The sequence below is a fragment of the Papaver somniferum genome, chromosome 4 (genome assembly GCF_003573695.1).
Source record: "Papaver somniferum cultivar HN1 chromosome 4, ASM357369v1, whole genome shotgun sequence".
In the NCBI taxonomy this organism is placed as follows: Eukaryota; Viridiplantae; Streptophyta; class Magnoliopsida; order Ranunculales; family Papaveraceae; genus Papaver; species Papaver somniferum.
The window spans coordinates 68,767,259-68,790,819 of record NC_039361.1 but is presented as its reverse complement, the minus strand read 5'-3'; positions in this window follow the sequence as shown (position 1 = coordinate 68,790,819).

Sequence of the window (23,561 nt, the reverse complement as noted above, 5' to 3'; positions counted from 1 at the left end):
TTTATTACCTAAAAATGCAAAATTAATTAGTAAAAATATTTATTCTTGAAAAAAATGAAAATACAGAATATGGGATAAAATGTAGAATTACTGCACAAAAGATGAGTTAAATGCCAACAAAAAGGGATAAATATATACATTATTTGGCACTCATCAAATACCCCCAAACCTGAATTTTACTTGTCCTCAAGTAAAACAAAACTAAGGAAATCCTAACTATACCACTGTCGCTGGTCTCTCGAATGCATTTAGCATATGCACTAAGCCTTTTAAACCACTAAGTGTCCCTAGTGGACGAGTTGAAGTCTCGTGAAGGTTTGCTTAGAACGTACCTACAAAGTTCTAGGTCAAAATATAAGCTCAGATTCCATCAAATGTGACATGTGCAAAACAGTTAAGCTCACAGCAAAATGGAGATGTCAATCTAGCTATCAAAGGCACAATCCTAGCACTGATAACAAAAAAAAGACATGTGATAAGAGTGTAAAGTGTATCTACACATGTGTAAAGAAAGATCTGAAGTTATGACTACTAATCACCAAGAGATAGTTTCTCAGGCTAAGAACTGAGGTCGAAATCTAGCTAGTTGTCCGGACTTTACGAGAATTGTGAATGAGTTGGAGGTATTTCACAATTACTCGCGTTGTACATCAATGGCATACACCCTCCTTGCTTATTACAATGAAACAACAAAATGACTCTTTACATGACTCTTATTTACATTGACTATTCTCTTTTATTTTTGGAACAAGAGATGATGGAATTGATAAGTACTTGATTTTTTTTTTTTTTTTTTAAGAAGGAAACACTTTTGATACATATACAAAAGGAAACAAAAATTACATGACACTTTGCAAGAGGTAGCCCTTTTTGATGCACCCAGTTAAATTCGATGGTTGTCTTTCTTAATGTAACCTCCACCTTCTATCCCAACCAACCAAAGAACAAGCTAGTCAAGTTTCGTTCAGTATTCTAAAGTGATTGGCAATCGTAACTTCCTATCAAACACCTTGAAGATCGAGGCCATACATGTATTGGTAGATCGTGCGCGTGCAAATTTCTTATCACTATGTGAATTGTGCTAGAATCAGGGTGCCTAAATATCTAGACTAAGACTCCTAATAAAAATACATATTTGCACAAGAGTCAACATTTCAAGGTAAATGAGCTCCATTTTTATGATTTTTCATTTTTTTTTTTTTTTGATTTTTTAATTTTTTGGAATTTTTCAATTTTTTCAAAAAGATGGAGTTCGTTTTCAATTATGGCAAATTATCATGGTATCTACTCTATACCCCCAAACCTAAACTAAACATTGTCCTCAATGTTTCAAAATATGGAAAGAATTAAAATGCAACATATGGAAAGGGACATGCTGAGTAGAGTAAAAGGAGAGAGAATACCCGATTTCGGCGAAAGCAGAATTAAAACTCCGTTATTTTCAAGGCAAAAAGATCCAACATATTTCAGCCGAGATCATATTGGATTAGCAAAATATATACAAAAGGAACAAAAGGGTTTTTAAGAAATTTTATCTACTGGATTATATACAAAAAAATTCACCATACACTAACAATCTAAAGAGTTGAGGATCAACCCAAAAGACAAAGTGTAGAGACATAGAAAGTTTCAAAACACTAAAATTGGACTTAAATGGGAGTGAGAGTGAAAAACCGAATGAATCACCCATAAACCAAAATTTTTCAACAGGTTCACTTTTAAGCACAAAATCTAACAATTTTAGGGGTTCAGGATTCAAAAGGTCTAACTCATAATGGACTGTTTTCGGGATGGGCAAAGAAATGCATTCCAACTGTGGCTCTTTAAAAGTGTTATATTTTGAAGCAAAATAGTCCAAGAGGACTTGGGAAGCACACAGTTCCAATCCTAGATTAGGAATTTTCAGAAAAATCGGTTTGACAATATGGGTACAAACCAAATCTAGGTTGGGTGGAAGGCCATCAGATTGTGACTTAGGTAGAAGAATAGGCATATCATTATCAATCAAATCAAAATCTTCTAACTCATCTACACATGTCACATCATGCTCACAATCATCAATCAAATTGGCAAGATCACAATCAGAATTATCAACATAATCAACAGATTTATTCTCGTGTATCGGCACATCAGGGGAAACATCACATGGAATACTAGAAGAAATATCATGCATTAAGGTCGGGGCAGAGAAGCCTAATGTATTTGAACCCAAAGGTTTCATAACATTTTCAGTATAGACATGTTCTTCTAACATAACATCATAATCATCATCATCATCATGATAGGGATTTTGCAATCTAGGATAATTTTCAATCCTAAGGTCGGAGCTATTACAAGAATAAAACTCTAATTCATGGGGGTGATTCATATCATGTGGTGTTGTTCCTGTTTCCCTAACGGATTCCCATTGATGGGTTTTCTCTGCAATCTCGGCTAAAAAATTCCATGCATCATCCACAGATTTATCAATAAACTCACCATTACACATAGACTCAACCATGGTTCGAGATTTAAAGTCTAGTCCCTCATAGAGGATGACGACAAGTCTCCACTTCTCAAATCCATGGTGCGGACATTCACTCAACAAATCATTAAAACGTTCAAAATAGTGAAAAACAGTTTCCTCATCCAATTGGACAAAACAATTGATACTTTGACGAATAGCGATGGTCCTATGATGTGGAAAGAATTTTTTGAAAAATAGATCTGTGAGTTGGTCCCAAGTGTTGATTGATTGTGGTCTCAAACCGTAAAACCATGTTTTGGCCCTTTCCTTTAAAGAAAATGTAAACAAACGCAATTTCAGAGAGTCTTCGGACATATGATCAGGTTGCATAGTCCGACAAATTTGTTCAAACTCTCTTACATGAGTATAGGGGTTCTCAGAATCGAACCCTCGAAATATAGGAAGTATTTGTATCATGCTTGCATTTATTTTAAAAGGGTTATTGGTTTGAGGTAATACAATACATGATAATGGAATTTTTATTGACGGATACATGTATTCATGGAGAGCACGAGGTTGGCCCATTTTGAAAAGACACAAAGCCCACTATTTGGTTTTAATGGGTTTTCAAAAATTTGGTTTTTTTATGGGAAAATTTTGGTTTTGATGGGATATATTTGAAAAGAAAATTTGGTTTAAAAATGGGAGCAAAGTAGAAATTTGGTTTTAAAATTGGGAGCAAAAGAAATTTTTTTTTTTTTTTTTTTTTAATGGAGAAAAGTAAAGTTTTTTTTTTTTTTTTTTTTTTTTTAAGAACAATAAAATGAAGAAAATAAAATTTGGTTTTTGAAATGGGAGCACGCCCACTGTTGGTCCTCTAATGGAATGGGAGGAAGGCTGTGGCCCACGAGACACTAAGTTTTAACTTTGAAAGTTTAATTTGGCCCAGTTGGTTAAGGCCCGACGTTTGTTTTAAAACTTTGGTTTCGAGGTCTACTCTTGAGTGGAAGCAAGCCCACAATCGGTTACAAGCTCAGCTGGGTTTAAACCCAGAGTCCAAAATACAAGTCCAATGAAAGAATTTAAACAAGCCCACAAATTAAATACAAGCCCACAAATTAAACAAACAAGCAAGCCCACAAATAAATTATTACAAACCCAACAGAAAATAAGAGAAGCCCAAAAATTGGCTTTAATATTACATGCCCACAATTAAAAAATTGGAAGCCCACAATTCGGGTTCTCTTAAATGGGTTACCTTTTAAGCACAGCCCAGCTGCTCTGATATTGTTGCAAAAACCCAGTTGGGTTTTGGTTCTTTTCCTTGGTGGCGTCCCAGCAGAGGAAAAACAGGTTCAGAACAGCAGGTCCAACAGCAAATGAAGTGAAGCAGATGCAGATGCAAATGCTATGCAGTGAAATGCAAAAATAGCTAATAAAACAACAAGAAAAACACACCACCAATCCCCGGCAACGGCGCCAAAAACTTGGTGGGCCCGGAGGAGTATGAAAATTAAGCGTAATAAAAGCGCGGTCCTACAGTAATACCGCAAGTGCACGGTCGTCGGTTGTAGCTCGTGCAAGTACGGGTCGATCCACAGAGATCGGGTGTGTTTTGGAGTGTTTATAGCTATTTGGGCTCTAAATTTGCTAATGGGCTTTGAATACCAAAGGGTCTTGAATATCAATGGGCTTTGAATACCCTTTGGACTGTTGGGCTTGGAATTGAACTTGGGTTCAATGGAGTGAACTGAGCCTTGGGCTCAGTTGGATGAGCCTCAGGTTAAGCTAGGCTTTTATTGTTCTGAACCTATTTCTGGGCCTTTTGTTGTGAACCAAACCTTGGGCTTTGTAGCTTATGACCTGGGCTTTGTAACTGTTCAGTGGACTGATGGGCTTTTAGAAAGTGAACTGTTACAGTGGGCTTTAGTAATGACTTTGGGCTTCAGCAGTCTTTGAAATGAACTGTGGTCTTAGCTGAGCCAAGCTCAGTTGCAACAGCAGCAGTGGCAGCTAGGGGTGAACAAGGCAGCACAGCAACAGCAACAAGAACAACATCCAACTAGAATGCAGTAACAAGAACAGGGAGAACAAGAATTGCTGCCTTGCACAGCAGCAGCACTGCAAAGAGGAAGGAAAGCAGCAGAACAAGCAAGTGCACAATGCAGTGCAGGGGAAGAAAACAGTGCAATGCAGCACAAGGCAAAGATGGAGTGTAAACAGTGGCTCTAGGCCAAATTGGAAGCAAACCAGAGAACAAAAGAATGGCAAAAACAGCAAAGATTAAACAGACTAAAAACTAAACAGCAAAAGAAAGATGACAATGAAGAAAACAGTGTGAACAAGATAAATGAACCAAGGCCTAAGGCCAAGGGCAGGGATGTGGAGAAGAAGTAACAAAGCAAAGCTAAGGCAAGAATACAGGCATACAAATAGAATGGGAAGATAATCAGCTTGCTATGAGCACTGATTTCTCCCAATGCTCAATCAACACATTGCATCCTAAGCATACAAAAATGGAATGGCAAGATAATCAGCTTGCTATGAGCACTGATTTCTTCCATTACTCAATCAATTCAGTGCTTCAAAGGCTTCTAGCCTAGCATTAACAGGAACATAACAGGAACATTAACAAAGGAACATTATCAAAGGAACTTATCAACACAATGCATCAAAACAAGCACATTAACAGGATAATAACAATTTTAACAGAACACATGATTAAACAGGAGCAACAATTTTAACATATGCAATGAAATTGAACAGAACACATTGAAGAAAAAAAATATTAACAGAACAATTTTAACAGAACTTGAAAGTCCTGGACACTGGCTAGTCCAGCATAAAGTTTTACAACAACACCCACAAGGCTATTTATACCCACAGACACAATTAGGGTTCTACCAAAAAAAATTCCCAAATTAACAGTAGACTAGGGTTTGATTTTTTTACCTAATTTGATGTAGCAACATCAAATTAAACTCGACCCATTCTTCCTCTGACTCTCCTGGTACCTTTCCCATGCTCCTATTTCATCTCTAGGTCACCTATTTCATCAACCTCTCACGCCTAGGGTTTCATGGATGAAACGTGAGAGATGGAGGGAATAGGGGTATAGATAGGTAGGGAGTGATGATGTGGTGTTTGGTAGTGATTTGGTGGAGGTTAGGTGGTAGAGATGGTGGTGACATGGGTTTTCTGCAGAGGAATGGGGAGATGGGGGAGAAGGAGAGCTCGACTGTTTTGGGAAGAAGGGGGTGTTTGGTTAGGTCATAGGGTTCGGGTGCTTGGGTGTTGGGCGGTTGTAGCAAATTGGATGAACAGCGAGGATGAGCCGTGGGATGTGGAGCTGGTAGGTAGATCGGACGGTGATGCGGAGGCAAGCGAGGAGCGACCGTCAGATGAAGGGATACAACGAAACGAACGGTGCTAGATTAGGTTAGGTGCTGTAGTGTAAGGCGGAGATATCAAACTTTGATGCACAGCAAGGGAGCAACCGTTGGATTCAACTACCATCTAATCTGAAGGCTTGGAATTTCAGCGCTGTGGTGCTTGGCAGAGACTTCAGATTTTGATGCTCTATGAAGGAGCGACCATCGGATGCTTCTGAGAACTGATCTGATGGCTGATAACGGAGGCGTTTTTGTGTGTAGAAAATGAGGTTGTGCGCACCATTCTTCGCGGCTTCCTTGCGTGATTTCTCCCGGCTTTTCACTACTTTTCTGCTCTTTTTGCTCCGCAAGTCATCCAGACTTTATTTATTACCTAAAAATGCAAAATTAATTAATAAAAATATTTATTCTTGAAAACAATGAAAATACAGAATATGGGATAAAATGTAGAATTACTGCACAAAAGATGAGTTAAATGCCAACAAAAAGGGATAAATATATACATTATTTGGCACTCATCACTCAACATAATAGAAATTACGGAGCAACACAGTATACACACAAAAATGTGGATCAGGGAAAGACCAACACTGCAGAATAATCAAAGATTCATTCTATTTTTCATCACTATTTGCACAATGACATATAATATACTTAATCTTTGTAAACAAAAGTCCATCCTTTCTTCCATCAATATTTGCATAATGACATAAAAGGCTTAACTTTTGTAGTCAAAAGTTCATTCTATTTTTTTTCAATACTTTCATACCGACATGTAATAGAGTTAACTTTTGAACAAGTATGAGACAGTCAAGGTTCACGGACGTAAACAACATATCCGATAACAATTTGCAATATATAAAACCATAAAGATTAATACTGCAAAAATCATCTTCCAAATCAACTTTAGAGTTTAAATAAATAAATCTAAAAACATTGCAAGATGAAAACGTTGGCAATAGCTACGTGTACTCACAATAATAGCTATTCAAAAACCTAGTTATCCTTCTTAAAAACATAAGAATGAATTCTTATAAGAAGTTCCCTAGAAATTGAGACCTCTGAAAAATTATTTATCGTCCCCGAACTCCTTGTTGTCAACATCCATGGGAACATAATGTTCATGAATAAAGGAGTCAATTCCAACAAACCTTATGACCTGATACTGAACCAGAGCCTTCTGAAATTTCAAGTGTTCTCAAAGTAATAGCCTTTATTTCATGAATCTCTTTCCTTGTTTCCTTCAACTCTTCAAGAACACCAGAAAACTTCTGAGAATTTGAAGGAATAGCTATTGGCTTCCTCACATTCCTTATTTTTCTTTTCAAAATTTGAGGTAATAGAGATTTATCGTTTTCCTTCATGATTGATGGCTTAACGATCATATTAACATCTTTCCATCAGAAGACATAAAGCCTGGAGTATCCACACGAGCAGAATTGTGAGAGGAAATCACAAGATAATCTCAACAAGCAGTCTTATAATAAAAAGAGTTTCAAGTGAAGGAAAAAGGAATGTAGGGTTACAGAACTTTTAAACACATAAGTTCACGCACGCATAACTCTCAACCCTAAAGAGGGTTGAATTGTCGAGAATAACCTTCTTTTATTGATTAAACAGGGAAATCCTTTCCAATATCAATTAGATATGAAATGAGGCACGAATTCTAGACTTACAATGCTCAGTAGAGCAAAATAAATAAATAAATCAAAATATATAAAACAATTTTCTTTTTCCTAAATCCTGAGGTGTGCATAATCTTGCCTCATTTGATCAGGCACATAAGACAATATGCACTAACCAACACAATTAAGTTGTGCTGGGGTGAACAATAACATGTCCATCATAACCTTTTCTAAAGGAATTCATAGAGCCATGTTCTTCATAGTGTTTAGACCGTAAATTTCTCTCTAATGATCTAGTCTTTTCTTTGGAATCTAACTTCTTTGAAGAAGAGATGTGTCTACATACCTCTGATGATTTTTGAACAAGTTTGAGCTTGTTTGCTAATCGATTTGCTCTTCGCTGAAGTTTGTTGACATATCTCATTTTGTGTTTGTAATGACCCGTCCCTCCACCGATACTGTCTCCATTTTGTGTTCACCCAGCTGTTTTTTTTCCCGGCGTTGCAACGGTTTTGGTTGTTGTGAATATATTTAGCAATTGTTGGTTGTTGTTGCTATACTTTTGTCGCAACTGCTCTAGGATAGTTGCGAAATTTAGAACCAAAAAAACATAGAACGGCTAAACTTAGCCGGAACCGGTTTAATTGTTCTGGTTCTAAATTTAGCAACTTTTTCCGTCCGTTACTAATTTTTTGCAATATTTTCAGGACAAATCCAGGCCAAATCTTACAGGAGATACACATTGAGTGCGCACTGTACAACAAAGTCTTCCATTTGAACATTTTATTCAGGCCAAAAACATACAATTAATATACCCAATAGCTCAGTTTCAAAAATCAGGCCAAATCCAGGAAGAATACCATTGAGAGACACTTTGAATGCCACACTGAACAACAAAGTCTTCCATTTGAACAAAATATTCAGTAAAATAACATACAATCAATACCCAATGAAATTCAGTTTCATGAGACATTTCTTAAGTTTGAAGAATGATATGAACAACCAAAAGATAGAAAATTTCAGTAAATTTCTCAAGTTCAGTTATGAGTTCACATATGAGTTCAAATTCCATAGATGATATAAGCTAGCATAGAGGAAAATTAGAACCCCTAAGACATACACTAACTACTACTTTAGAATCATATTACATAAGTCGCAGCATTTTTATTTTCGGTTTTTCCTGATGTGTTATAACTGGTATATTGTTAGAGCACTGCTCGGTCGAACTCGCATGCATTGCTATATCAAGCATGTTTGTCAATGTTAGTGATCAAAATTATAAGTATTGATTTCTAGTCTACTTATAGCTAAGTATAGGACTAGGATAGAGAGTGTAGTTGAACTCAAGATTCCATGGCGATCATCATACAAAGACGAAAAACCACTCAAGGAACTGGTGGAACTTCATCGACTAAGAGGTATGTGGAGACTTGAACTTATCTATCACTCAAAAGTATATCTACTCTATCTCCTATCTTGAGACAAAAGTCGTTTTGCTATATAGACTTTGATTATACACATTTGCTATTTTGAGCCGAGTTTATGTCGCTTATCTATTTCTCTAAATATGTGTTGGTAAGCTTTCACTTTGGCCAAGTTCATCTATAGTAGTGACGAAAGTCATGTTATGTTTCAATTACTTGAAAATGGCTTTGACGATAAATGGTTTGTGAATAACAATCATATAACGTCCTCTAAGAATGTTTCAATGATTGAAAGGAGGGTTTAGATGGATATAAACATTGTGCGGAAACACATATGTGTCTAATTCCTTATTCCTTGAACCAAAGTATGTGTATTTTGTTGCTCAAGAAAGCCGGAATTAGAGTCCGCGTACCAAGTCCGCGTACTGTCGGAGGTTCTCTTCCCGAGAATTTCTGCTGGAGTTTGTGAATTCAACACAAACTAATTCCGCGTACTTAAGTTGGTTATTTTCTAAAAATGATTATTTGTGAACTTAAACTTATATTAACTAAGGAATGAATGTTTGCAAATCGTGGCTATAAAGTTCATGAATCGATTCAAGTGAATCAAATCGTTTTTTCTTCGATTGTGTCTTGTATACTTCTATAAGATCTAAGCAATTGAACAACCCTATAACTAGTTCATTTGAGTCATTTGAACTAGTTATGGTAAAGAAGAATATGGTTGATATGAAAGTTCTCATATGGCTAACCATTTGGTTAACTACTGTTCAACCAACTAGATGTACATGTTTGGGTACGGTGACACAAAACTAAATAAACGTGCATTTCATTTGTGTGTAACAAGCTAATTTTTCGATCTAGAGATATTATCTTGAATATAATCAGTTTTTCATCTAACGGTGAATATTGAATGTTTTGTTATTAAGCTAACATTGATTGCAAACCCTGATTTGAAAGTCTATATAAGGGAGAACTCTAGCAACTTGGAAACCTAATACCCACACCTCATGTGTGATACTAGTTGTATTATCTAGAGTAGATTCTCCTTTAACCTTAGGTTTCTTCTCGAGACCTTGTAGGTTAACGACTTGAAGACATCACTGGGATTGTGAAGCTAGACAGATACTACTTTCTTGTAGTTGTGTGATCTGATCTTGTTGTTTCTATCGTAGTTGAGTACAATCGTAAGATTGTCTTGAGATTGATATCTAAGATAGGAAAGATATAAAAGTAGTCACAAACACCTTCATATCATCGTTTGTGATTCCACAATATCTTCTTTCGCTAGTCGGTTAATGTTATTGTGAGGTGATTGATAATTCTAGGCTGTTCTTCGGGAATATAAGTCTGGGTTATCAATTGATTCCTGTTCACCTTGATTTATCAAAAGATGGAACAAAAACTCGTAGGTATTTATGTGGGAGACATATTTATCTATTACCGTAGACTTTTCCGTGTGATACAGATTTGTTTATTAAAGTATTCGACTTTGTGTCGTAGCAACTCTTAGTTGTGGGTGAGATCATCTAAGGGAATCAAGTGCGTATTATCCTGCTGGGATCAGAGACGTTAGGAGCGCAACTGTACCTTGGATCAGTGTGAGTTTTATTGGGGTTCAACTACAGTCCAGACCGAAGTTAGTTTGTAGTAAGCTAGTGTCTATAGCGGCTTAATACAATGTGTTCAATCTAGACTAGGTCCCGGGGTTTTTCTGCATTTGCGATTTCCTCGTTAACAAAACTTATGGTGTCTGTGTTATTTCTTTTTCGCATTATATTTTGTTATATAATTGAAATATCACAGGTTGTGCATTATATCGATCAATTGTGAAATCCAACTTTTAGATGTTGATTGGAAATTGATGGATCCTTGAACATTGGTCTTTGGTACCGTTCAAGTGATTTCTCTTGTATTCAATTAGACTCGTAGATTTCCATTTGATTGAGCAAGTATTGATTCGAGAAAGTGAGATATAACACATTGATATACTTTTGTTAAGATTGAGTCTGACTGACTAGTTTATTCTCTTAAAAGTATATTGGATTTAGTCCATACAGATTGCTAATCGAAATATTGGGTGTGGTTGTTAGACCCCCGCTTTTTCAATTGGTATCAGAGAAGGCAAACACGTTTAAAGACATTATCAGTATGTGTTTGTAGCGATCTGACTTATGGACAATAAAGTCTCTAGAAACGCTTCACCAAGATTAAAAACAATCGTAAAGAAAGTACTGATAAACTAGTTATTCTCCAGAAATAGTTGGATGAACAAATCCGGATCAACTATGATCTTGTTGCAGAAATTGCAATGCTTAAGAATTTGAAATATGTCAAAACTCCTTTGATGTATTTGAATAACTCTAGTTGTTTTTCTATGAAGAATAGTTGTAAGTCAGATGATAAACAATGTCCAGATGTTGTGGAAACTGATATGACTCAGAACTGCTCAGACGAGCTTAAAGATGTTGGTCCATGTTTGTTTTGTGATTCCTCTAATCACTTTCAACATACTTGTATGTGCTTCCAAAAGAGACTGAAATTTACTAGTAATCTTCATAAGAAAACTTAACAACTGGTTGCTTCTCTAGAAGGACGTACAAAACTAACAAGAAATCCTAAACAAGAAAGTATTGTAATGTAGAACTTGTTCAGAAGAAGGCAATACGGAGATTGCAGGTGATACGAAGAGACAAAAGAGATACGAATAATATGAAATTGATAAAGAGATTAAGAAAAGATAAAAGAGAATTCATATAAACGAATAAGATTGATAATAATATTGTTTCATAAAAGATTGTATATCCTAAACAAGAAGGCATAGCCTTTATATAAGTTCTACAAGAACCGACTAAAATAAAGAAAAGGAAATTCTAAGTAAACTAGGAAAGTAAAAGACTTGCAAAGCAAGTAAACTTATGGGAGCAACTTGGCAAAGTTGATGCCGTTGTTATGGGAGAAACTGGACAAAGTTGATACCATCTTGAAGCATTGGATGTCCTACATCAGTCCCCCCTTTTTGAATGAAACTCGTCCTCGAGTTAGTTAATAAAATAAAAACCTTATTCTCTCCATATATTGCTCTAGACTTCGAGCTGTCATCAAAGAATATAATTTCGTTTTCCTCCATGAAAAATGTAGATGTCACATCTACCGGCTTACCACGATCAAACACAAAATTTGTAGCTCTAGAGATCACAAACCGAAACATCCAAGAAATGCGTCTCAAAGCATCATAAAAGATGTGCTTAACTTTTCCACGATCAAAGACAAAATTCAAGTCATTAGTAGTGGTAATGAAAATCATGCCAGCAATGACTTCCTCGAGTAAAGCATGTGTGTCTTCCAACTTCTGAACTACACTTTCGAAAGTGCATTTCACTGTTTTACTCCTCCGCTGATCTAAAAATTGGAATAGCATTCTCCAACCAAGTCTTCTAATTTCGACATAACATCTAGCATCGATAATGATATCTAGAAATGTCGCAGCAGTAAATGGCGAAAAGAATGTGGTAATAGTGTCAACCACATCCGTAGTGAATACTAACTTCCTTTCTTCTCTTTCCATTTGGTTGACCCAAAATATTTCTTTGTATAGAAGACTATCTCGTGTTAATTTTCCACGATCAAAGACCACAGCATGACCTCCCAACAGTTCTGCATAACTTCAGTTAACCCTTGTTGCAGCTACTCGCGATCCATTATTTTCTGACCAAAATTAGTGTACAAGGTAGTATACAATTACCTTTGTTCAGCTCAGATACTATTCAGATGAGTTGCATAGTTCGTTGAACTTTAAATTTCCTTTACCTCTCTCGAAGTAATTACCAAAGTTAACGAAAGATGCGCAATCGAACATAATTCGTCCATCTGGAGGAATGTAACTTAAAGTAAAGTCATGTAGGAAATTAAAATTTCTCACCATTAACATCAATGAAATGTTTCCATCTATTGTCATTATGTAAGTCGATATTAACAACTTGATTACCAACCTTGGACATGAGAAAGATCAGTAGTTCAAGCATACTTAACAGTTTGCAAACCTCCACCAAAACTGATTCCATACTATCATTGGTTTTGGAAACCTCAGGTTGATTCTCGTCAGCATGTAAGGATGACTACAAAATATCAAGGTAATATTCCTTGAATTTGGAAACAGGATCTTGAACAAAACTATGCATCATTTTTTCATGTTTATGTTCCTCGAAAATTTCAGCTTTATCATCAATCAGTGTCTATTTAAACACTTCAAATATCTCCATAGCCTTTTTTTAATAAACTTTGAGCTTCATTATACTCTTAAATAGTTTTTTCATGATTCACATAACCAGAAGCTTTTCCGTTGATTTTATGGAATACGCCTCTTGCCAGAGTAGGCGTGAGCTGCGTAGTTAAACCATAGACTCGAAACTCATTATCGGGAGTCTTAAACTGCAAAGAAGTGAAACTTTTCTTCCAAGTCTGGTATATACACAGCAACTCCAGGAAAATATACCATATTTTAGTCACGAAGAATAGTAGAATTTTCGCAGCATGCACTATGATTGACGAAAAGAACTAGAAGAACCTGAAAAATATGTGTAAATATTCCTTCTTGAAAGCACCTGTTCGAATAGTCACACTTCTGTGATCGACGCAGTGATTCTCCATAAAACATAGGTGTGTTCTAACATGAAACAAATCAATAAGACCATTGTTACACACCGGAGTGATAAAAGTATTTGACCGTTCACCATTGATGTAATTGGCTCCGACGGCTTCTCCACCAGATAATGTCCCTGGATCAATTATTAACACATATGTATACACTCGAAAATTTGAGCCTCCATAGAAACCAGGTGTAACATACGTCACCAAAATTTCAAAGGCATCTTTATAAGGGTGTTGATGGTGGTTTTTCGAATAGGGCTAAAACTGTAAAACCCTGTATTTAATGCGCGGACGCCCTTCAAGGGTATAAAGCCATTTAAGAAGTGATGAGTGGAAAAAACCTCTTCACTCATTGAGCAATTTAATATGTATGGAATTCATTCAGAATGGTGCTAACAATCCCGAATATTCTACGAATTTTCCTAGTAGCACTATCCATTTAATGCATTGTGTGCCTTGTATTTTCATACGCTATGTTCCGCAAGAGAACCCTCAATATTGGCATGACATGACGATTAATGTTCACTCTCAGCATATTAGCATGAATCTCCCGAAGTTTCAGTATTGAAGTCTGCATGAAAGTACCCACACAGGCTGCATCACTCTCTGACAAAGAGAATCTCGTATCGGCGCACTTTTAGGTTGGCTCGATCATGCTTGAATTCCTTAAGGAAAATATAGACTGTTAATATCAGTCTCGGAAACAATCACGGCCATACAATTTGACTGCATGTTTTAGCAAACCCAGACCACTCCTGGCAGAACTAGGTAATCACCGTATTGACCGCCGGTGGGCCTACTAGTGTCCCAACCAATTGGACTTTATTTAAACAGATTCCAGCGCTGTCAAACGCCAACCCTAAACAGGGTGATCACGCTGTTAAAAGAAGCTCGAACGAGCTAGATTATCCAAAACAGTCTCAGAAGCATCACAAACGTCCAACTTTGCCAGTCTGGATCCTCCTACCAACGGTTAAGGAAGTGCTAACATGATCATTGGCGGGCCCACTAGTTCCCTAGTCGATTGACTTGCATGCGGCAAACCTATAGAGTGATCAATCGCTTACCCAAACATGGGCATTCACTCTGCGTAAAATAGCTCAAACGAATTGAGACCGGCAAAGACGGTCTCAAAACGCATCACGTCCGTACAACTTAGCCGGCCTAGTTGGATGGATTAGATCGCATATTGAGTGATCAAAGAAGCGTGGGCGTGTCCAGCGGTAGCCCAGCTTTCCCCCCACTCGATCGGTTTGCCCACGACAAGACCATAGAGAAATAAAAAGTTTTCCCAAACTATGTCAGGCGTGATGCTTCTAAACCCTAAATTTGGGTCGCGGACGTACACTAGCGTCTTATATCGATCACGACCATCCAACTTAGCCAGCCTATTTGGATGTCTTAGATCACGTTTTGGACCATCAGGAAGGTGCACACGAGTTCACCGTCGGCCCAACTCCATCCATATTTGATCGACTTACCTGTGGGAGGTCCATGAAGCATCTGATTGATCGATCGAACTAGAGTAGCCGCGGCCGACCAACACCCTAATTTACATTTTGCGGCAATCGCAAATTGATCTTGGCCACTCATCTTCGCCGGCCGAGTCGAGTGGCCTAGATCCAATTTTGATGGACCAAGAGTTGTATGCATGCACGCCGGCGGCTCGACTCTATGCATGCCCAATCGGTCTGTTCAAATTAGCACCTAGTTCTTGGATTCGACCAGCCAAATTAGGCACGTGCGTAAACCCTAAATTGAACAAACGGCGTTATGCAACTGCCGCAAATCAATCGCGTTCGTCCATCTTTGCCAGCTTGGTCGAACGACTCAGATTGGATTCCATATGACCAATAGGGTGACGCTGCGATCACTGGCGACCATTCTTCCGTGAGGAGCAATCGTCCAAGCCACAGCTTTCTCATGTGACCTCCGAGCGATCACCCAAAAGTGGCCATTCACTCTACTTCAACATCAGTCATTAACTGCCGCAAATCATCTCAGCTACTCAACTTGGATAGCCAATTTAAGCGGTCCATATCTAAACTGGATCGACCGATAGGATTTTAGAATGGCCACCAGTCGCCACTCTCCTATAGGGACTGACCGGCCACTCCTTGGGATGCGTGTGTAGCTCCTACCAACTCCCTGAAAGAGAGCGGTCACGCTCCTTTTGAGACGCTCAATCCGTGACTGTTTTGATCCAGCACAAAAACAGCGATGCTTCTAGCACATCGAATATTTCAGTTGCTTATTTGAAAGCGATGCTTTATACACATCGATTATAAGCAATTTATTTCACAAACAACTTAGTTATTTAACCTAATAACACTGTATGCTATTTCTTGCGGAGGGTCCCACGACTTGACTCGCTCATTCGAGACATCAAACATGTTACAAACTGGGGGATACTTACTGGGGTATTGGTCTGGCGGTTTATAGCGTGCGGCGTGCAACGCGGCTGTTACGAGAAGGTGTCTGGAAATATGGACGGTTAATGATGATGAGGGAAGTGGGGAAACGCATGATCGTGTGACAATCACCTACATGACCCCACTAATCCATCACTCAACTTCCTCACTTCATACGAGATGAGGATTGCGCTTAAATGAATTGTATAAATAGGTTCTTCAACTATTTTGAATCAACACAGAAAACCAAGTGTTGTTAACTACGTATCCAGAAAACACCCAGAAGTGATAGCTTATATTATGCAAGCTAGTTCAAAATTCTGATACAATTCATAAACAGCCAACACCTTCATAATCTCAACACCTTCTTCGGTTCCCTCCCTAAGATCAACCCCATCTCCTTCACTTTGTGACCGAAGCAAGTCTGGAACGACCATTTCTTGGTTTAGGCCAGAATTGTACAGATTTATCTCTGGAATCTAAAGTACTCCCGTCCAGTGCATTTGTTTAGGGTTTAGATTAGTTTCTCATCCACACACACCCAAATTTACCAAAACCAGCAGAAACAGTTTTCACCCTCAAATAATTGGCGACCATAGTGCGAGATTGATCTCTCGGTTGCAAAATCAGTTTCTCAAGATTCATTCCAGTTTTCTCAATTTCAAAAGGGTATATCTTAGATTCAATTCAATCATTAGACTCAATTTAGGTTCAACAACCAATTTCAATTCCGTTGTTCCATTCACTAAGAAGCTTCACAAAAATGCTTTTTCAAGCAATGCTACTGGAAATACCTTGGATAGTTGAGCACCAGTAAATCTCCCAGATAAAAGGACCAGAAAGCCGCGTGGAGACACAAGACGCGACTACTACTTAGAAGAACGCAACGGCTTCTCTCGAAATCTGGATGGAGCAATCACCTTTTCTGCAACACCACAAGTTTTGTATGGAGCAAGCCATAAATGCCTCAAAGGGTCCACACCCAGAAAGACGAAGTGAAGATTCGCGTAGCCGTTGTTTCAGTATGGAGATAGTCGACAACAAATTCAACACCAGTGGAGTCCTGGGAAGACACCTGCAGAGGTCACAAAAGAAAAGGTCTATCTCTATTCCACCACTACTAACAATTTAAGATCAGGAGTATCCACTATCATTTCAACAACAAAACGCGTAGATCCAGAATATGGTGTAATTTCGGGAATTCATACATCTACAATAATAAGGGAAGCTTGACACATCTTCAAATCATCATAGAGGGTTCGCCTATTATGTCAACCTGGATAAGAGCGAGCCTGGGACATCTTCAGGTCTACTGGAGCCGACACCTCAAGAGAACAGCCTCAAGAAGATAACTATGCCCGCGTCATCATGTCGAGAAAGAATCCGCAGTTCGGGCGAATCACTCAAGAATGTTTCAGCGAAACAACGAACATCCAAATGATCAAGAGATGACGGATCCGAGGTACTGCCACTGCCGCAGATTCATTCATCACTTTACCAGTGAATGCAACAGCCTGAAGCATATTCTCCAAAGGAAGATTAACTCAGGAGAGTTACCCCCTTTCTCCGAAGATTAACGTGCGCAGTTTCATCGAAGTGATCGAACCAACTACTGGTTTCTCGATGCGCTCCATAAAAACTTGGATTCGAAGCGATCACCCTTGGAGAATTCAAGTCTCGTTCAACCGAGATCTTGTGAACAAGTAAGTTTCGTTAAATAATTTTACATTTTAAAAGCCTGCTGGGGACTTGACGCATGCGTCCCACATCGAGGAAGGAAGTCAATGATGCAGTTGTTCTTAGACACCACATTATCTTCCTTTTACATGTTTCCCTTTTTATGCAACATTTGGAATTTTTACGAGATACCTAGAATGATCGAATTCAAAACCAGAATTCCGGCTTTCAGCCGATTCAAGCATAATTCCTTTCAGAAAGTCATTCATAAAATCATCTCAAAAATAAACCAATTCCAAAATTCAACCACCTACTAGTTCAAGAACCAGAAAATCAAACTGTGAAAGGAATTCCTTACATCACTCAAGACACCTAAAAGGTAACTATAAAAGAAAATGCGCAATTATTCAAGGGAAGTCTTTCAGCAACAACTTATTCTTTTTGGAAAGAGCGCCTTTCATTTTCGCGGAGAACAGCCTGCTTCAGCTTCAATTCCAAGAATAGCCTCTCGATCTCCTCCTCTTGCCGAGCAATGAAGTCCATGGAGGGAACTTCGTTTGTTTCATCTTGCAGCTTCTGGATTTTAGAAAACCCTTCATAGAACCGGGAAGCATTGAATTCAAACTTCATAAACACATCTCAGTGGAACTCCCAGTTTGAAACCACCTCCTCAGTGCGCCCAGTCACGCTTCTCATGACATTAATGGAGGATAAAGTTTCTTCGACACGTCGGACCAACATGCAATACAACCTTCAACCTTCTGTAAGCGGTTTCACTGAAGCAACAAGAGAAAAACCATCGAGATACAACATCCTGCGTGTCCAAAATCGCCCACTTCAACTCCAGTACCACATGCATGACAGCCACAATGATAAAACAACGTCCAAGATATTCCATATCTGGCTCGACGGCAACAACATCTATGAGGGTCGCTTTCAGAATTTCGTCTCCCGTAGAAGAAGTAATTGCGTCACCAAAGGAGGTTGTGCATGGAACTTAAGAGGTACACACAGACTCTCCATGTCAAGAGCTTCATCATATTTGCAGAACCTATTAGTTAAGTCATTCGCATGAGGGTACTTCCCTACTCCTCAAAGACACGACCCAAAGGTGATAAAGGCAAAGAGCGTCGCTGGAGACTGCTTAACACTACCCATCTCAAAGATGCTGAATTTAGAGAGACGCAAGCCCGCTGTCATTAGGATTCCAAGATGCCCAAAGACGTAAACGTATTCGAGGGAGCAGATGTGTTGTTTAAAGACCAGCAATATGCCTGGATGTCTATGAAACACAACATAGGCCTCATGATCAACAACTCGTACTATCCTCATCAACATTGGGTTCAACTCCGACTCTCTCCCTAATTATTTTTTCAGAGACCCAGCGTGACAGCATCTATCAATTTGAAATATCATATATGGAGACTTCAAAGTTCGTGCAAGTAGCTACCATGCCTCTCTCTGCCAGTCTCTTATGATCATAGCTGCTGCCAGGAATCGTTGTTGCTCTCCAGAGCTTCACCATGGAAACAACCACTACGGACAGAGGTAATCCGAACTTCTGCATATTTTACTTTCCCATAGAGAAATAATTGAATCACCAGTACGGAGGCCGGATGGTGATATCTTTATTATGGTAAACCCATCGACCATACAAGATAGAGCCATGTAACTCACGCTTGGGGACTGAGACTCAGCATGAAATTCCTTCACCGTCAGTCAAGGATTTCTTCAACATAATAGAGACGGTCAATCAAGAATCATGTAATTTACAAGCGAAAATCAAACTGAAGGAGAAGTCGCTTCAACGCCCTCTCCACAAGAAGACGCTTCAATGCACGCTCTCTCCTGAAGCTGTTTCAACGCTCTCTCCATAAGAAGGTACTTCAACGCTCTCTATTGAAGCCGTTTCAACGCTCACTCCATAAGAAGGTGCTTCAACGATCTCTCCTGAAGCCGTTTCAATGCTCTCTCCAGAAGATCCGCTTCAACACACGCTCTCTCCTGAAGTTGTTTCAACGCTCTCTTCAGAAGAAGCCGCTTCAAACGCTCTCTCTCGAAGCTACTTCAGCACTCTCCCCCGAAGCCTCTCAACGCTCTCTTCAGAGGCTGAAGACACTCCAACACCTTACCAGCAAATGCAATGGAATTACGTCTTTCAAGAGAAAATAAGCTCGGTACAATTACACCTGGGGACTGCCAGGATGCCTTCACGTCCCTCAACCGGTTCATTTCTAATATCAGCATCATCACTGTTGAAGCTTTACGAGCCGCAGAAAATTCTCAACATGATGCCGTACATGTGCATTAAAGACTCCAAAAGTACAAATCGGAGATGGTTTCACGTATCCAGCCACGCCATCGAATATGATGTGTAACTGGGGACTGCTCATCGCATCCCATTCCATACAACCATCCAAGATTCACAGGATGGTTCAAAGGATGTCGCTTAGAACAAAGTCCTTGAAGACTTGATAGCAGCACTTCGGAAACAGAACGCCTCTCAGCCGGAAGATTTTGCCGATACAAGCATTCCAAGCATTTCACCATCGCATTAAGAAGGGCAAGAATGAGCCTATGAGATAAAGGGTCAGAATGAACGCAATTCCATTCCAGTCAACGTTCAGGAGTCTAAAGAAGATTTTCGTTGCGACTCAGCAGTCCGGACTCCAAGCAACTTAAGTCAAGGCCTCTTGCAATCGAGCGCAATGGAGTTTAGAAAATTTCGAAATCTACCTAGAGGCAATTGACGTATGATAGGAGGACGATCACTACAAGACTTGATACTTCGTTAAGCATATCTTTCTCAAATACCTAGTCGGTCTCTATCCTGGAAACATTTGTCTACCTTGCCTCATAAGTTTTATATTTAACCGTCACCATCCATTGCTTACCCCGCAACAATGTCATTGTTACGATCTAAGCAGGGGACTTAATGTTGATGGTGGTTTTTCGAATAGGGCTAACTGGGACTTAAAGAAAATTAGAAGCGACCGTTGAACTGAATTCAAGCACACTAATTAAGGTGTTTGAATTCTGTGACGAACTGGGAATTATTCAACAATATTCACCACCCATCACTCCTCAAGCCAATGGAGTTACAGAAAGAAAAAAATAGGAACATTCAGGAAATGACCAGGGTAATGATCCATAACAAAAACTTACCATTAAGGTTTTGGGGAGAAGCAGTCTTTACAACATGTTATTTGATCAACCGTCTACCTATGGTCTTATCCTAAACACTCCTTATGAGTTATGGTACGGTATAAAACCCAACTTCCACTATCTTAGAGTGTTCGGAAGTAAGTGATACATTCTAAAAGATCGAGAACAAAGAGGGAAATTTGATACCAAAAGTGATGAAGGTATCTTCCTTGGCTATGCTTCTGATAGTCGTGGTTTTCGAGTGTTTAATCTCAGAACCCAGGTCATGATGGAATCCGCGAATGTTATCATTGATGATATTAGTAATTTTCATCATGATAATCCTCCTGTTGAATTTCCTCCAACTCAGAAAATTGATAAATTTAAAGAAATCCCAGATTCAGTTGAAGTTATCCCAACTGTTACTGACCCTGAAATTTCTAGTGACGAGGAGAAGAGCACTGATCAGGCTACTCCTGTCGAATAAGAACGTGTACCTCCTCGACACCTCTGGGTTCAAAGGAATCATGATCCCAAGAGTATTATTGGAGGAATAGATTCTGCTGCTAAGACTAGAGGACAACTTTAAAATATTTGCAATTTTGGTTGTTATCTTTCACAAGTAGAACCGAGAAATATTGATGAAGCTCTTAGTGATCCCTTTTGGGTGAATGCAATGCATGAAGAGTTAAATCAATTTCAAAGACAAGACGTATAGGAACTTGTACCTTGTCCCTCCAATATCAATATTGTTGGTACTAAATGGATATTCAAGAATAAGTCTGATGAATTTGGCACAATTGTCAGAAATAAAGCCAGACTTGTCGCTCAAGGATACTCACATGTTGTAGGTATCGACTTTGACGAAACCTTTGCTCCTGTGGCACGCCTTGAGTCCATTCGGTTGTTATTAGTTCATGCTTGTTTTCTTAAGGTTAAGCTGTTTCAAATGGACATAAAATCCGTGTTCCTAAACGGAATTCTAAAGGAAGAAGTCTATGTCGCTCAACCAAAGGGTTTTGAAAATCCTGATATCCCAGATCATGTCCTTAAGCTTAAAAAGGCATTGTATGGGTTAAAACAATCACCTAGATCCTGGTTCTAAAAACTTACTACTTCTCTTCTTATGAAAGGTAGGTGGAGCTGATAAAACCTTGTTTACCAAATGGAGCGGGAAAGATGTTGTCACTGCTCAAGTCTATGTAGATGATATCATTTATGGTTCAATTTCTGAGAAACTTGCAAAATATTTCAAAGTCTCTCTTGGAAAAGAATTTGAAATGATCTATGTTGGTGAATTAAAGTTCTTCTTAGGATTACAAATTCAGCAACATAAGGAATTTACTTATCCCAAGAAATATATGCAAAGGATCTTGTCTCAATGTTTGGTCTGGATAAGTCAACTCCAAAACTGACACCTATGCCCACTACTGGTAAACTACATAGAGATGAGAAATGAGTAAAGTGGATCAAAAAAAGTATCGATTTATTATTGGTAGTCTTTTATATCTTACAGCCACTAGACCTGATATTGCTTTTAGTGTTGGTTGTTGTGCGAGATTTCAGGCTAATCCAAAGGAATCTCATCTTGCAACTGCAAAAAGGATCATATGATATTAAATTACACAATCAGGTATATCTATCTTATACTTTTGATACTAACACTGAACTTTCTGCTTATTCAGATGCTGATTGGGCAGGTTATGTAGAAGACATAAAAAGTACATCATGGGGTTTCTACTACGTATGCTGAATCTTGTGTCTTGGCATAGCAAGAAGGAAAATTCACAATCCCTGTCCACATGTGAAGCAGAATATATTGCTGCTGGCTCATGTTGTACTCAACTCCTATGGATGAAACAAATGTTGGTTGATTATGGAATTGGAACTGGAATAATGGAAATCTTCTGTGATAAATTGAATCACTGAGAATCTTGTTGAGCACTCAAGAACAAAGCACACTGATATAAGGTACCATTTTATTCGAGATCTCTATGAAAATGGTATCATAGATATGGAATTTGTGCCTTCCGAACAACAATTGGCTGATATTCTTACCAAACCATTAGACACTGCTACATTTCAACACTTATGACAGTCTATTGGTGTTGTTTTGGTTCATTATATGTTCCTAAAACTCTTTCCCCTGTGCTTATCTCGATCTTTTTTGCAATTGAGTTTGAAACTCCGGTATGTGTTACTTCAATTCTGCATTTGATTTAGTAGGTTGATTTTCTGCCAGGTCTCTATTTGTTATGTCAAAAGAAATCCTTCTTTTCTTGTGAAAGTAAGGTCGCTCTTGTTGTTCTTTCGATAATGACAATTTATGGGTGGGAGTTTTTAAATGAACTTGTGCTGAATTGCCAAATCTTTGTGGGGAGTGCGGCTGTGGAATATTATAGGAGTTATCTTGTATCTTTATAAACTCCTTTATGAAAGCATTTAGCTTCTGTTATATGATTACATCTAAAAAGTTGATATGTGTTTTCTTTTGGTCATGAAATGTCTCTATGAAAATTTCATGAAGATCCCACTAGTTTTCGTACCTTTGCCAATTTTATTGACAAAAAAGGGGAGAATAAATGTGTAGTCCACATTACAAATACATATGGTTTTCAGATCATTATTAAGGGGGAGTGGTTTCCATGTGAGATGGAATATTGACTAAGGGGGAGTGATACATATCACCATAGTATTGTTGTCGAAGTTGTGATACAATTGAAATTTGATGTTGTGTAATAATTCTATGACACTGTATAACAATGATTGAGAATTCTTGTTTTTTTATTGTT